The sequence below is a fragment of the Ovis canadensis genome, chromosome 3 (assembly GCF_042477335.2).
Source record: "Ovis canadensis isolate MfBH-ARS-UI-01 breed Bighorn chromosome 3, ARS-UI_OviCan_v2, whole genome shotgun sequence".
Classification (NCBI taxonomy): Eukaryota; Metazoa; Chordata; class Mammalia; order Artiodactyla; family Bovidae; genus Ovis; species Ovis canadensis.
Genome location: NC_091247.1, coordinates 196,908,152 through 196,923,510, shown reverse-complemented (window position 1 = coordinate 196,923,510; position 15,359 = coordinate 196,908,152). Strand labels below are relative to the sequence as shown.

The 15,359-nt window shown below is 38.9% G+C and overlaps 1 protein-coding gene across 12 annotated transcripts in view; it reads right to left on the bottom strand.

Moving 5' to 3' along the window:
- Window positions 1-15,359, bottom strand: part of SOX5 (SRY-box transcription factor 5) — a 1,143,569-nt gene that overhangs the window by 973,588 nt on the left and 154,622 nt on the right. For all 12 annotated transcript variants that reach the window (XM_069581248.1, XM_069581229.1, XM_069581234.1 and 9 more), the window contains exon 2: window positions 6,009-6,089. The gene's annotated coding sequence lies outside the window, so the exon portion shown is untranslated. The remainder of the gene's footprint in view (window positions 1-6,008; window positions 6,090-15,359) is intronic.

Genomic DNA, 15,359 nt, shown 5'->3' with positions numbered 1-15,359 from the left:
CGCATGATCTAAATATGTTGCTTTATTACACATTGTTTAACTATGCTCTACATGAAACAGACCACGTACACATGGCATATGTAGATATGAATACAGGTCAAGAGCACCCCAAAAGCAAACCACAGGTCACAGGAATAACATCAGCAAACTCACACTGACACCATTTTAGTAGTTTCAGATCCAGCTGAATTCTTCACAATCTATACCTCTAGTTCAAGTACAAGTTCATTTTCTAGCCTAGAGTATTACAGTTTTAGATGAACTTCTTCACAAACCTGTTCCTTTGTGTAAGGAATAAAGTGTAAAGTGACTCCTTTGTGTAAGGTGCAAGGTTATTACAAGCTCATGAGATAGTTTGACCCATGTCTTAGTCTGAGCTCCTTCTTTGGGTGGATCCATGCCCCAGCCAATCTGATCGGATGTTTAAAGGAAAACTAGCATTCTCCTCTTTGCAGAGGACTGCATGCAAGAGCTGCCTGAGATGAAGTGTGGCACAGCAGAAAGAACTCGGCTATAGAGTCACAATGTCATGGCGCGGAATCTCCACAATGGCATTTCAAGGGCTGCGTGACTTTCAAGTTATTGAACCTCTTTGAACCGTAGTGTTATGGGCTGAATGGCGTCCCCCTCCACCCCAAATTCACACGATAAAGTCCTAACTTCAGGTATCTCAGTCTGACATTTGCTTGCTTTTTTTTTTCCTTTTTATTTTTTTAAACACTAATATTTTTCTCATTAACAGACTTTATTTCTCGGTCTTAGGTTTATGAAAAAATTGAAAAAAAACATAGAGTTCTCAAATACTCCCTTCTCCCCACCCTCAGTTTACCCTGTTATTAACATCTTACACTGGTATGATACTTTTTTTTTTGTTTACAGTTCATGAACCAACAATGAAATGATTATTAACTAAAGTCCATTGTTTACATTTGACTTCTTTTTTTGTGTTGCATGCTTCTATGTACTTTGACAAATACAGAATGGCATGTCTCCACCATTACAGTATCATATATCATATGATAAAGCTTAACTGCCCCCAAACCCCACTGTGTTCCACATATTCATTTTTCCCTTTGTGTCTCCTTTCTCTATCTCTGTAGTGTATATATATATAATATAGTAATATAAATGATCCTGTGTTTTTAATTTCAAATTCCATTTGTTCATGTGGTATATGGGAAATCGATTTACTTTTGTATATTAGTCTAATCTAGAAGCAATACTTATCCAGGAGTCTTTTTATAAATTATTTTGAATTTTCTACATAGACAATTATGTAACCTGTCAACAGTTTTCATCTTTCTCTGTCCCTATCTGTGAAGTGAAAGTCACGCAGTCACATCAAAGTCTTTGTGACCCCATGGCCTATACAGTCCATGGAATTCTCCAGGCCAGAATACTGGAGTGGGCAGCCTTTCCCTTCTCCAGGGGATCTTCTCAACCCAGGGATCAAACCAAGTCTCCCACACTGCAGGCAGATTCTTCACCAGCTGAGCCACAAGGGAAGCCCCTTCCCCATTTGTGTGTATACATACATATTTTTCCTTGTCTTAATCCATTAGCTAGGAATTTCCAGTATGATGCTGAATAGGAGTGGTAAGAGGAGACATCATTGTCTTATCCCACAGTGATAGGAGAAGGAATCTTGTTTCTCATCATGGTGTGTGCTTTTAACTGTAGGTTTCTCTATTCCTAGATGATTGAAAGTTTATCATGAATGGGTGTTGGATTATGTGAAATGCTTTTCTGTATCTATTTTTATAATCATATGATTTTTCTTCTTTCAGGTCAGTTCAGTCACTCAGTCGTGTCCAACTCTTTGTGACCCCATAAAGCGCAGCATGACAGGCCTCCCTATCCATCACCAACTCCTGGAGTTCACCCAAACCCATATCCATTGACTTGGTGATGCCATCCAACCATCTCATCCTCTGTCGTCCCCTTCTCCTCCTGCCTTCAATCCCTTCCAGAATCAGGGTCTTTTCAAATGAGTCAGCTCTTCGCATCAGGTGGCCAAAGGACTGGAGTTTCAGCTTCAACATCAGTCCTTCAGTGAACACCCAGGACTGATCTCCTTTAGGATGGACTGGTTGGATCTCCTTGAAGTCCAAGGGACTCTCAAGAATCTTCTCCCAGACCACAGTTCATCAATTCTTCTGTGCTCAGCTTTCTTTATAGTTCAACTCTCACATCCATACATGACTAGATTTTTCTTTTTTAGCTATTAATATGATAGATTATAGCAATTGATTTTTGAATGGTGAATGAGAGTTGCATATTTTTTATATACGATACCGGATTCAACCGCTAGATATTTTGCCTAGTTTTGATATTAGGCTAATGCTAGTATCACAGAATGAGTTTGGAAGTGTTCCCTATGATTCTATTTTGTGGATCAGTTAGTATAGAATTAGTATCACTGTGACCTTTAAAAGTGGGTCATTGCATATATAATTAGTTATGCAAAGATGAGGTTATTAGTGTGGGCCCTAATCCTATATAGGATCTTCCCAACCCAGGGATCAAATCTAGGTCTTCAGCATTGCAGTTGGATTCTTTACCAGCTGAGCCACCAGAGAAGTACAAATAATTAATTTAGCCACTAAGTTGTGCCCAACTCTTCTGACATCATGGACTGTAGCACACCAGGCTCTTCTGTCCATGGAATTTACCAAGCAAGAATACTGGAGTGGGTGCCATTTCCTTCTCCAGGGGATATTCCCTACCCAGGGAATGAATCTAGGTCTCTTGCATTGCAGGCAAATTCTTTACCAACTGAGCCACCAGGGAAGCCCAATCCTATATAACTGGCTTTCTTAAACCAGCACACCTAGCTTCCTCAAATGTTAAATCCTTAACATAAAGGATGCACTGCCAGTATACAGATTTAAACCCACAACACAGATATTCAAAAAAGGGGAGGCAATATTTTTTATCACACAGGATGTAACATTTGACGTATTTCATTTCCTTGAATCTTACTCCTTTCTCCATTCAGTCAGACAAGTTGCTAAATTATTGGCAAGAACTGGGAGATTGGGATTTTGACATATATATATATATATATATATATATATATATATATACACACACACACATACATACAAACACACTACTATCTATTTCACACTATGTATAAAATAGACAACTAATGAGAACTTACTGTATAGAAATAAAACTCTACTCAGTGCTCTATCTTGACCTAAATGAGACGGATATCTAAAAAGGAGGGGATATATGTATACGTACAGCTGATTTACTTTGCTGTACAGTAGAAACTAACACAGCATTGTAAAGCAACTATATTCTAATAAAAAGCCTTTTAAAAAAAGAAAAGAAAATTATTGGCAGAGGAGGGAAGCATGGGTGATGTAGGGGTGTCAATTACTGGTTTTTGAGTTTCAAAAGTCTAAGACCTTCTGGGAAATTAGAATGACTCTCACACATTGAAAATAGACTTAAAATAAATCCTCCCATTTACTGAGCTAAAATCATATTTAGGTACTTTTGAGTGGAAGATAAGGTAGTCAAGCCATGTACAGATATTAGTGAATCTAGAAGCAAGTTACCAACTGGGTGGCTAAGCCTTTACCCCTCCCCCAACCACTCTCCTCTTCCTGCTGCTGCTTACTAGCTTCAGTTGTGTCTGATTCTGTGGGACCATACGGACTGCAGCCCACCAGGCTCCTCTGCCCATGGGATTCTCTAGGCAAGAGTACTAGAGTGGGTTACCATGTCCTCCTGCAGGGGATCTTCCTGACCCAGTGATCGAACCTGGGTCTCCTGCATTGCAGATAAGAAAGAGTCTTTACCACTGAGCCACCAGGGAAGCCCCTAACACTTCCTAGTGTAGCTGACTTGATCAGATGTTAAACTAGGAGATTCAACTAAGGCACCTTCATTGAACAGGCATGCAATTCCAAAGAAAAGGGCTAGACCAAAACCAAAATTGTTTTTAAAGTCCTAAGAACTGGCTGCATGCATGCTAAGTCACTTTAGTCATGTCCAACTCTTTGAGACACTGTGGACTGCTAGGCTCCTCTGTTCATGGGATTTCCCATGCAAGAACACTGAAATGGGTTGCCACACTCTCCTGCAGGGGATCGTCTGAGTCTTTTTTGTCTCTTGCATTGGCAGGCAAGTTCTTTAACACTGGGAAGAACATGTTGGATGGCTCTAAAACCCAACAAGAAAACATAAAGGATCAAAGGAACAGAGGTGAGGAGAAGCATTATGGAACGGTTCTTGGATTGAGCTGCTGCCCTGTGACAAGCCCCTCCTCGCTGAAGCAGGTGGGATAGAAGGGGCTATTTTCTCTCTCAGGTCTTTAGGGAGGCCTCAAAAGAACAGCTTAGATGGCGTGGATGTGTCCCCTGGAGCTTAGGAAACCTGAAAGATTGCAGACTGGCTCCCACCTTGGGAATCTCGAGGACAAGAAGGAGGTAAGGAACAACTCAGTAATTTGAGAAGCACCCTTCAGCCCTTGGAGGTTCACGAGACGCATGTTTTCATGATGCAAGCGTGAGCCAAGGATGACAGAGCCAGCCTGAAGCCCCAGATGGCCGCCTGGAAGTATCCTTTATACATTCAACATGAGTTCATGTGGGATGGACTAGCCAAGAACCAGGAGGTGAGTAGGGAGTGGACACCTACAGGAGAAGCCCTGTCCAAGCCAGGAGAGTTGAAGACAAATGGGTCCAGCAGGGGAGCCACCAAAGTCCCCCCAAAGTAGCCAAATGACTCTCAGTTTTAAATATCTGCCAGGCCCTGAAACCTAGAGCCAGGTTAACATAGTACCTGTTCACATAAAGAACATCCCTAAGCCTCTCATTTCCTTTTCTTTCCCTTGTTTCAATCCCTTAGGATTTAGCGATAGCAGCCAGCAAATGGGGGAGGAAGTGACAGACAGAGAAAGAAAACAGCACACCCTCTCCCTCTGCAAGAGCCCAATCCAAATATGGACCTCAGAGAGGGGATGAGAGATGATTTGATATTAAATGAACTTGCAAGCGACTATTACAGCCTGAGATCAGACCATTCTAATTTCTGAATGTAGACAATGTGTATGATTCAAAGTGTAGATAGAAACTTTTTTAATCTAAGAGTAATCTTACTAGGTATGGAGCCTACTTGAGGCCTAAATTTCATCCAGAGGCAAGAGAATACCCACTTCCCTTTTCCCAGTGCATTTTAAAGAAACAACAGGAAAAATAAAATGTAAATTGTGTTTAGATTGATTTCCTAAGTTGCGCTATTCAAAATACTGTAACAGGGCTGTTCAGTCGCTCAAAGTCATGTCCAGCTCCTGCAACTGCATGGACTGCAGCACGCCAGCCTTCCCTGTCCTTCACTATCTCTTAGAGTTTGCTCAAACTCATATCCATTGAGTCGACGATGCCATCCAACCATCTCATACTCTGTCACCCCCTTCTCCTCCTGCCCTCAATCTTTGCTAAATACCATGGTAGAAAACAATGGCAGATGGAATGGATTTTCCTTCTTGGATGAGGTCCAGACCTTGGAAATGACTAAGTGATATATTGCAGGTGGACCTGACCAGGTCTGCCAAGGACTGCCTGGAGTAGCATGACACAGAAGCAACAGAACAAGGCCCAGGGGCGTCACGGCATCATGCAAGGAGCACAGAGCTCTACGCAACCCCAGAGACTTTCTTCTGGTTCAGCAGCAGCACACCCTCATGCGTCCAGGGAGTATCTGGAAGAAGCCAAGAGAAGGAAAGGAAAAGATCCTCAAAGGAAGACCAAGGTGTGCCTCAGCAGTGGCCCATGAGTGCTGACGAAGGATAAGAGGACACACATGACTTGTGGAGAGATGACAGCCTAGAAGCAGATACGTTACCCCTCACCTTCAAAAGCTTACCTAGAATTAGAATGCAACCTCAAATTGCTTCCACGTGGCTACATGAAGGGCTAAAATATAATTTAGATCTAACTATAGAAAATAAAACAAGTTACATTCCTTGCACACTCAGTTGTATAGACACATACCTGCCACGTGTGGTGAAGCTTGTCCCAGACTTCTAAGAATCCTCCTGAAGTGTGTCTTTACACCGTGGATGGTTAAGAAGCCTAGAAGAGAATCAAGAGCTAAGTCACTTAGAGGCAGTTTCTTGGGGTGAGGAGGTTGACTCTTAAATTTTGGCTGTTTGGGGAAATGCCAGTGGATGGTGTTCAACTGAGCCTGACAGACTACACAACATCCATTACTACAGAACTCTTAAATTCCATCTAGAACATTATAGAACCATCAGCAGAAGGAAAAAAAACAATAGAATGAACCAGCTTGTTTGGTCTGTTTTTGAAAATCAAATGTTCCAAATCCCAGGAGAAAACATAGGAAAGAAGAGGTAAAATGGGGAACTTGAGGTTCCTATCCTAAAAACTCTGGAATTTTTAAAAGCATCAAGTCCATTTCTAATGAGAAAGTGAAAGTTGCTCAGTCGTGTCTGACTCTGAGACCCCACGGACTGTAGCCCACCGGGCTCCTCTGTCCATGGAATTCTCCAGGCCAGAATACTGGAGTGGGTAGTCATTCCTTTCTCCAGGGGATCTTCCCAACCCAGGGATCAAACGCAGGTTTCCTGCATTGCAGGCGGATTCTTGACCATCTGAGCCACCAGAGAAGCCCAAGAATACTGGAATGAGCAGCCTATCCCTTCTCCAGGGGATCTTCCCAAGCCAGGACTCAAACTGGGGTCTCCTGCATTGCAGGTGGATTCTTTACTAGCTGAACTACCAGGGAAGCCCGTTTCTAATGAGAGAAGAAACATAAATCCAAGTAAGGGAATAGATTGTGGTAGGGGGTCCTATTTTAGAGACAGTGTTCAAGGGAAAAGTCGCTCTGCTAAGGTAACATTTGTGCAGAGACCAGGACAAAGTGAGCAATGGGACAGAGGCACTGTCCATGCTGTGGGGACAGCTAGAACAAAGGCTCTGTGGAAAGAGCCCAGGAACAGCGAAAAGGCCACTGTGCCTGCAGTGGGATATGTCCCGGAAAGACAAGCAGCACGTGGAGGAAGTAGGAAAGGGCCAAGGAAAGGCTTTGAATTTTAATCTAGAAGCCATTAGAAGGCTGTCTTTTTCTTTAATCAAATATTATAACGTGACACCACTGTGTATTTGCATGCATTTCTCAGAAATATACAGAGAAATCCCCTATATCTTTTACCCTGTTTCCCTCAAGGGTAACATCTTACAAAGCTATAGTCCAATATCAAAACCAAGAGATTGACATTGATAGAGTTAAGATACAGAAGATTTCCATCCCCAGAAGAGTCCCTAAGATTGTCTTTTTATAGCCCTCCTATCCCACTTCCTTCTTAAACCCTGGAAACCACTAGTGTACAATTTCTATAGTTTTGTCATTTCAAAATTATCATACAAATGAAATCATACACAAATCTCTGGTGATTCATCCAGGTCGGGTATCAATGCTTTGTTCAGTTATATTGCTCAATAGTAGTCTATGGTCCAGATCATTTAACCATTCACCCACTGAAAGGCACTACAGTATTACACTATTTCTAGTTTGGTGTTATATAAGCAAAGCTACCATCAACATTGGCACACAGGCTTTTGTGTGAGTAGAAGTTTTCCTTTCTCTGAGATAAATGCCCATGAGAGCAACTGCTGGATTCTATGGTGATTATAAGTTAAGTTTTCTTTAAAAACCTGTCAAACTGTTCTGTAAAACGTTCTGTATCATTTTACATTCCATCAGCCATGCATGAGTGAGCTAGTTTCTGCAATCCTTGCCAGCATTTGGCATTGTCACTATTTCTTATTTTAGCCATTCTGCTTTTCTCTAATGATTAATGATGTTGAACATCTTTTCATGTGCTTAGATGCTAGCTGTATATACCCTTTCCTATGAAATGTTCCTTCATGTCTTTGGTCTATTTTCTGATTGGATTGTTTCTTTTTTTTTTTATTGAAGTGTTTTTAAAGATTATATTCTTAATAGTAATCCTTACTACAAGTCTAAATATATAGTCTGAAACTACTTTCTCACAGACTGTAGCTTATCATATTCTTAACAGGGTATTTCACAGAACCCAGCTTTCTGATTGGATTGTTTCATTTTTTTAATTGGTTTTGAAAGATTATATTCTTAATACTAATCCTTACTTCAAGTCTAAATATATAGTCTGAAGCCACTTTCTCCCAGCCTGTAGCTTATTTTAGTATTAACAGGGTATTTCACAGAGCCCAAAGTTTTTAATTTTGCTAAGTTGAATTTATCAATTTATCATTTTATAAATTATGGTTTTGATACAAAGTCTAAAAATGCGCTGTCTTGCCCTGGATCCTGAAGATGTTCCTTTTTTTTCATAAAAATTTTATTTTTAAATTTTATCAATACATTTAAGTTCTTGATATATTTTGAGTTAATTTTTGTAGAAGTCTAAGACAGGCAAAGCTTCATTTTTTGCTTATGGATGCTCAACAACTTCAATACCATTTATTGAGAAGGCTATGCTTCCTCCACTGAACTGGTTTTGCACCTTTGTCAAAAATCAGTTTATATCTGTGTGGGCCAATTTCTGGGTTCTCTGTTCTATTTCATTGTTATATACATGTATCCCTCTGCCAAACTCACACAGTCTTGATTACTGTAGCTGTATGATAAATCTTGAAATTGAGTAGATTAATTCTTCCCACTCTATTCTTCTATTTAAAAATTCTTATAACTATTCTGATTTCTTTGCCTTTCCATAAAATTTTTAGAAAAATCTGATCTACAAAAAAAATTGTGCTGAAATATTGATACAAACTGTGTTAAACCTGTACATCAGTTCGAAGAGAATTGATATGTTTGTTATGGTGAGTCTTCTAATCCATTAACATGGTATATACCTATTTATTTATATTTTCAATCAGTACTGTATGGCTTTTAGCATATAGTCCTACACATGTTCTGTTAGATTTATAACTAAGTATTTAAATTTTTGAGTGATTATAGATGGCATTGTATTTTTAATTTTGGTACCCAGTTGTTCCTTGTTATTATACAGGAATATAGTTGATTTTTGTATGCTTATCTCATATCCTGATGGCTTCCCTGGTGGCTCAGACGATAAAGCGCCTGCCCACAGTGCGGGAGACCCAGGTTTGATCCCTGGGTTGGGAAGATCCCCTGGAGAAGGAAATGGCAACCTACTCCAGTACTCTTGCCTGGAAAATTCCATGGACTGAGAGGCTCCTGAGAGCCTGGTAGGCTACAGTCCATGGGGTCGCAAAGAGTCGGACACGACTGAGCGATCCTATGTGTAGGATCTCATATCCTACTACCTTGCTGAATTCACCTATTAGTTTTGAAAGGTTTTTTTTCTTTTTTTTAAGTCCTCTAGGGTATTCTACATAAACAATCATGTCATCTGAAAATAGGGACTATTTTATTTCTGACTCCATTCTGATCTCTATGATTTTAGTTTCCTTCCCTTATCTTTTTGTACTGGCTGGAAGTTTTAGCAATATATTAAGTAAAATTGGTAAGTGCAAATATTCTTGACCTTGTTCCTTATCTGAGGAGAAACAATTCAGTCTTTCATCATTAAGGGTAATGTTAGTTATAGAATTTATGCAGTCTTTTTCAGATGCTTGATGTCAAGGTGAAGTTCTCTGTTCTCATTTTTCTGAGAATTTTTATCATAAACGGTTGATTTTGTCAAATGCTTTTTTCTGCATGAATGGATAGGATCATATGGTGTTTCTTCTTTAGCCTGTTAACAAGGTGAATTTCAAGTACTGAACCAACCTTGATCCCTGGAATAAATCCTACTCAGTCATGGAATGTATATATTGCTGAATTCTATTTGTTAATATTTTATTAAGGATCCTTATGTCCATGTTCATGAAAAATATTATGTCTAGTTTTCTTTTCTGTTCTACCTTTGTCAGGTTTTGGTATCTCAGTAATACTACTTTCTTAAAATGAATGGTTTTCTGGAAGAGATTGTATAGAGCTGATGCTATTTCTTTCAATGTTTGTTAGAATTCTCTAGTGAAACCATCTGGGAGTGGATTTTTTTATTGTTAAAATTATTTGTTCAATCTCCTTAAAAGTTTTAGGGCTATTCAAACTATCTATTTAATACTGAGTGAGCTGGGAAGGACTGGGGGCAGGAGAAGAAGGGGATGACAGAGGATGAGATGGCTGGATGGCATCACCGACTCGATGGACATGAGTTTGAGTGAACTCCGGAAATTGGTGATGGACAGGGAGGCCTGGCGTGCTGCGATTCATGGGGTCGCAAAGAGTCGGACACGACTGAGCAACTGAACTGAACTGATGTCATTCAAAGAGTTGGTCCATTTCTTCTAAGTTGTCAAATTTATATGTATAGAACTGTTCCTAGTATATGCATATTATCCCTTTGATGTCTACAGAGTCTGTAGTGATACACTTTAATATTTCATTCTTCACATTGGTGATTTGTGTCTTATCTGTTTTTTTCTTTGTCAGTCTTGTGAGGCGTTTGTCAACTTTATCAGTCTTTTCAAATAACCAGAATTTTTTCATTGTTTTTCTGTTTCCAATTTTATTAAATTTTTGTTTTTATTATGATTTCCTTCATTCTGCTTGCTTTGGACTTCAGGTATATTCAGCTCTTCTTTTTCTAGGTTATTGAACTGTGAGTTTAGATTATTGATTAGAAATTTTTCCTTTTCTCTAACGTATGCATTTAATGCTACAAAACATGCCTTTCAGCACTTCTTTACCTGTGTCCCACAAATTTCAATGGTGTATTTTTATTTTCAATCCATTCAATGTATCATGTTCCTTGAGACCTCCTTTATGGCCCATGGATTATTTATAGTGTGTGTAGTTGAATTTCCAAGTGTTCAGAGATTTACATGTTATTTTTCTATTACTGATTTATAATTTGATTCACGGTAGTCAAAGAATACATTCTTTAAGATTTTAATTCTTTAAAATTTTTTGAGACTTGTTTTCTGATCCAGGATATGGTCAAATGTATTACATACTCCATGGTCACATTAAAAGAATGTGTGCTCTGTTCCTGTGGAGTAGAGAGCTCAGTGAGTACCAATTAAGTCTGTTGGTCACTGATGCTGAGTTTTTTAATATCTTTGCTGATTTTCTGTCTAGTTTTCTATCCATTGATGAGATAGGGGTATTAAAATCTTCATTTATAAATCTATTTATTTTTTTAATCTCATTTTTTTTGCAACTCAGTAATTTAGGGCACACATCTTTAGAATGACTGAGTCTTATTGATGGTGCAACTCTTGTATCAATATATAATATCCCCCCTCTATCACAAGTGCCTACTGTATCTGATATTAATATAGCAACTCCTGCTTACTATTATTAATGTTTGCAAAATACTTTTTACCAATTCTTTACTTTCAACTTGTCAACATCACTATATTTGAAGAGATTTATGCTTCCTTGGTAGCAGAGGTTAAAGCGTCTGCCTGGAATGCGGGAGACCTGGGTTCAATCCCTGGATCAGGAAGATCCCCTGGAGAAGGAAATGGCAACCCACTCCAGCATTCTTGCCTGGAGAACTCCATGGAGAGTAGAGCCTGGCAGGCTACAGTCCACGGGGTCACAAAGAGTCAGACACCACTAAGCGACTTCCACTTTCACTTTCACTTTATGAAGATAAGCACTGTAGTTGGGTGCTATTTTTTTAATATGCTCTAACAATCTGTCTCAATTGCTGTATTTAGACCATTTACATTTCATGTAATTATTGATATGTTAGGCCAGAAGCCAATAATTTCACTTTGTTTTTGGTTTTTGGTTTCTATGTTTTCTTTATCTTGTTATTCTTAAACATTTTTTATAATTCAATTTTTATTTATCTATAATATTTTTGAGTATCTTTTTCTATAGCTTTTTTAGTAGTAGGTTTAAGTATGACATCAAACTACATAATATATCACAGTCCGAGGATGTCATTATATTAACAGTTTGAGTCAAATGTGTCATGAAACATGTCCTACTGAATATTTCTGCAAAAATGTGAGATTTGGTAAATCAAAAATCTAAACATGAGAATAACTGTAGAGATATGGTAGTTTTCTTCCTAGACACTCCTATTTCCCCCCACCTAGAACTACATACACATTCATACCTCCACTGAAAAGATAATTGAAATATGAATTGGGATTAGTCAGGGGAAAAAATACATCACTCTGAATTGAAACACCAAGATTTCTGTCATTTGATGTATACTTTTTTGGATAGAAAACTTTAAAGATAATGTTTAAGAGAATGTGTTTTATAATATAATAAAGTGGACTTCCCTGGTGGCTCAGATGGTAAAGCATCTGTCTACAATGCGGGAGACCCGGGTTCGATCCCTGGGTCGGGAATATCTGCTGGAGAAGGAAATGGCAATCCACTCCAGTACTATTGCCTGGAAAATCCCATGAACAGAAGAGCCTGGTAGGCTACAGTCCATGGGGTTGCAAAGAGTCGGACACGACTGAGCGACTTCACTTACTCACTTAAAGTGGATAGAAATCTGAAAAATTGTTGAAGTCTGAACAAATACATTTAGCAAGAATGCAGGCCATCAACCAGTCATAATCTGTTTCAATTTTAAGTAGGCTTAAAACAGTTACCTAGGCTATTGTTCATCTTTTATAGAAAATTCATTTCAGAGAGATGAAATTAACTTGCACAAGGTTATGAGAGAGTCAGTGACAAAGTTGAGCATAGCACTGAGGTCCGATAACACTGAACTACAAAATCAGGAATAAAAATATTTAATTTTTATCTGCAGTATATCAACAGTCTGCTTAAGAATGAAGTTATGCTTCATTTCCTTAAGGAAGGCAAAATCAGAACATGGCAGATGGAATATCATCACTCATCTACATTGGAATTTAACCAAGACTCGGGTTTAAATGTACCCAAATGTAGCAATGTGCCAAAAGTAGCAACTGATAGCAAATAAATGGCCCAACCATACATATTATTGCAGGCACTGGTCCACAAGAAGTTCCCAACATGAAATTGTAAGAGCTAGCATGCCCTTTTCCATTGTGTATCAATGAGTTTTCCCCATCTAACCAGACTATCACAGAGGAACAAATCTGAAGGACACTGACATATTTTCCACATTATGCAGTTTTTGTTCACTTCAGATGTAAAAACACTTGAGTATGTTCAAAAGGGATAGTCCTCAATTCCCAAAATATTTTTTATACTCCCTGATTCATTTAAAGAAAGATCAAACCTCTAGTTTGTAGTTCTCAGTGACAGGTTTCTACTTTTAGTCACGAAAGCTTCTATGATCCAAACTTTGGAAAAAATTCTTTCTCTACATCTCCCATTTATATTCACAGTTAGATACTATAATTAAATAATAGAGTTTTGCTTACTTGGGCTCAAATCCATTAATTTTTTTTTCTTATTTTTACTCATCTCTTTCCTCTGAAATGTCTCCCAGTATTATTATTATCCTTGAGCACACAAATACACAGATCTGTGAATCTATAATGAGGTCTTCCTATTTTTTTTTTTTAGGATAGATTTTGCTTTATTAAATGTCTAAATTGCCTCCACTTAGATACTATCTAAATAGGAACAAATATCCTATCCCACTGAGAAAAAAAGTCATCTTTTAACAGCTGACCGCCTAGCCAAGTATATGTATTATGTTTACTCCAGGGAAACATTTGGTTCACAAGCTGACTTAGGTTCCCTGACCTGATGCCAGCAAAGGATGAATGTGCTAATGGTCTGTACCAAAGTGAGAATTCAAATGCCCTTCCATTCAAGCCCAGTGGACTGGCCAAATGATAAAGCACCATTCAGCATCTCATACAGACAGGCATCTGCCCTCCTCTCACGTGCTGAGGAGCAGGACAAGAAGTGAAGGTGCTAAACACTCCAAGAGGGAAGGATGTGAATCAGATAGTAAAGCTAAGTTATTCAGCTGCCACTGTGTCCAGCTCTAACCAGACAGAACTTTTCTTCACAAGAGGAGAGGAAGCTTACAGAATTTGTGTTCACACGTCCAATGCTGTGCTCTCACCACATGCCTATGAAACTCCCTTGTCAACAGAGCTTTTACCCTTGCCCTTCTCTCCTTTTCAGGATTCGTACTCCAAATCCCCAGCACACTTAGAGCAATGACCTCAGAGACAATGCTATAGCTGATGCAAATTATATTCCTTTGTTTACCTCCTGGAGTTGGGGTGGGAAAGGAGGAGAAGTGTAAAAGCTCCAAAGTGGCAGCTAAAACCAGACCAGCTGAAGAAAGCTGTGTCTTCACATTTTTCACTAGTTTGCTGTGTCAATGCCCCTTGCTAATTTAGAATAGCCTTTGTGATGTTTTACATGAAAACGTTAAAAGGTAAACCCCTATGCTGATGGTCTTGGACTGATGGTGAAGTTATACTTTTACCAGTGAAAAAATCAGTGGGTGAGCAGACAACTTATAAATACATAGCTCCTTGTTAACAGGCCACATTTATACATAAGAGGACTTACTTTTCTTTCCAGCCAGAGTACAGCAAAGATCAAATATATGCACTATAAAATAACTGACATCTAGTGTGGATAAGATAACACATAAGATTGTAATACTTTTTACAGCACAAATTATTCCTGATTAGAAGCAAAATCTTGAAAATACACTAAATTCTACATTTTGAAAACAGAGTAATCCCAAATCATCCCCTCCACAGATATATTAATGACTGAATGGATAAAGACATAAAAACTACATACCAAGCTGTGGATTAGGCTGGTAAACTGTGTCTCATCCTTTACCTCTGCCCACAAACTGAAAGCGCAGAGTGAACACAGTGTTCAGGCCACCTCTACAAATAAGGTGAAACTCCTGGTTCTTATATTAGTGCCATAGACAATTCACCCCATCTCTGAGGACTCAGTCAAACTAACTATATATTGTTGAGTAATATCTGTAATGAACTTTGTTAGATGATGGGGGGAAAAACAAAGTCATTAAAACATATTAATAAAGAAGCTGTGATCTAACTACTTCAAAGTCAGAAAAGTCATTAGCAGAGAAAGAAGTAAAACAAGGAACGCATTCCAAAATGTCAGGGAAGGGGTTGTTACGACAAGACATGCATTTGTGTGTCAGTATGTAACACAGTGACTAGCACCTAAAATACACAAACGTCAAAAATGATAGAAAACTCAGACACTGGAAATTCTTGGATCAGAAGGAAATGAACAGGAAGAGTTAGAGCCAAATGGTGGGTGGTCTCTCCTAGAAACTGAGAGGACAGGAAGAACCTGAAGAGCAGGGTCTGCTGGCAGGCCTAAGCAAGAACAGGGCAGGCACTGGATTGTGGAAGGAGTCAGAGATAACAGGGGCCGCACAC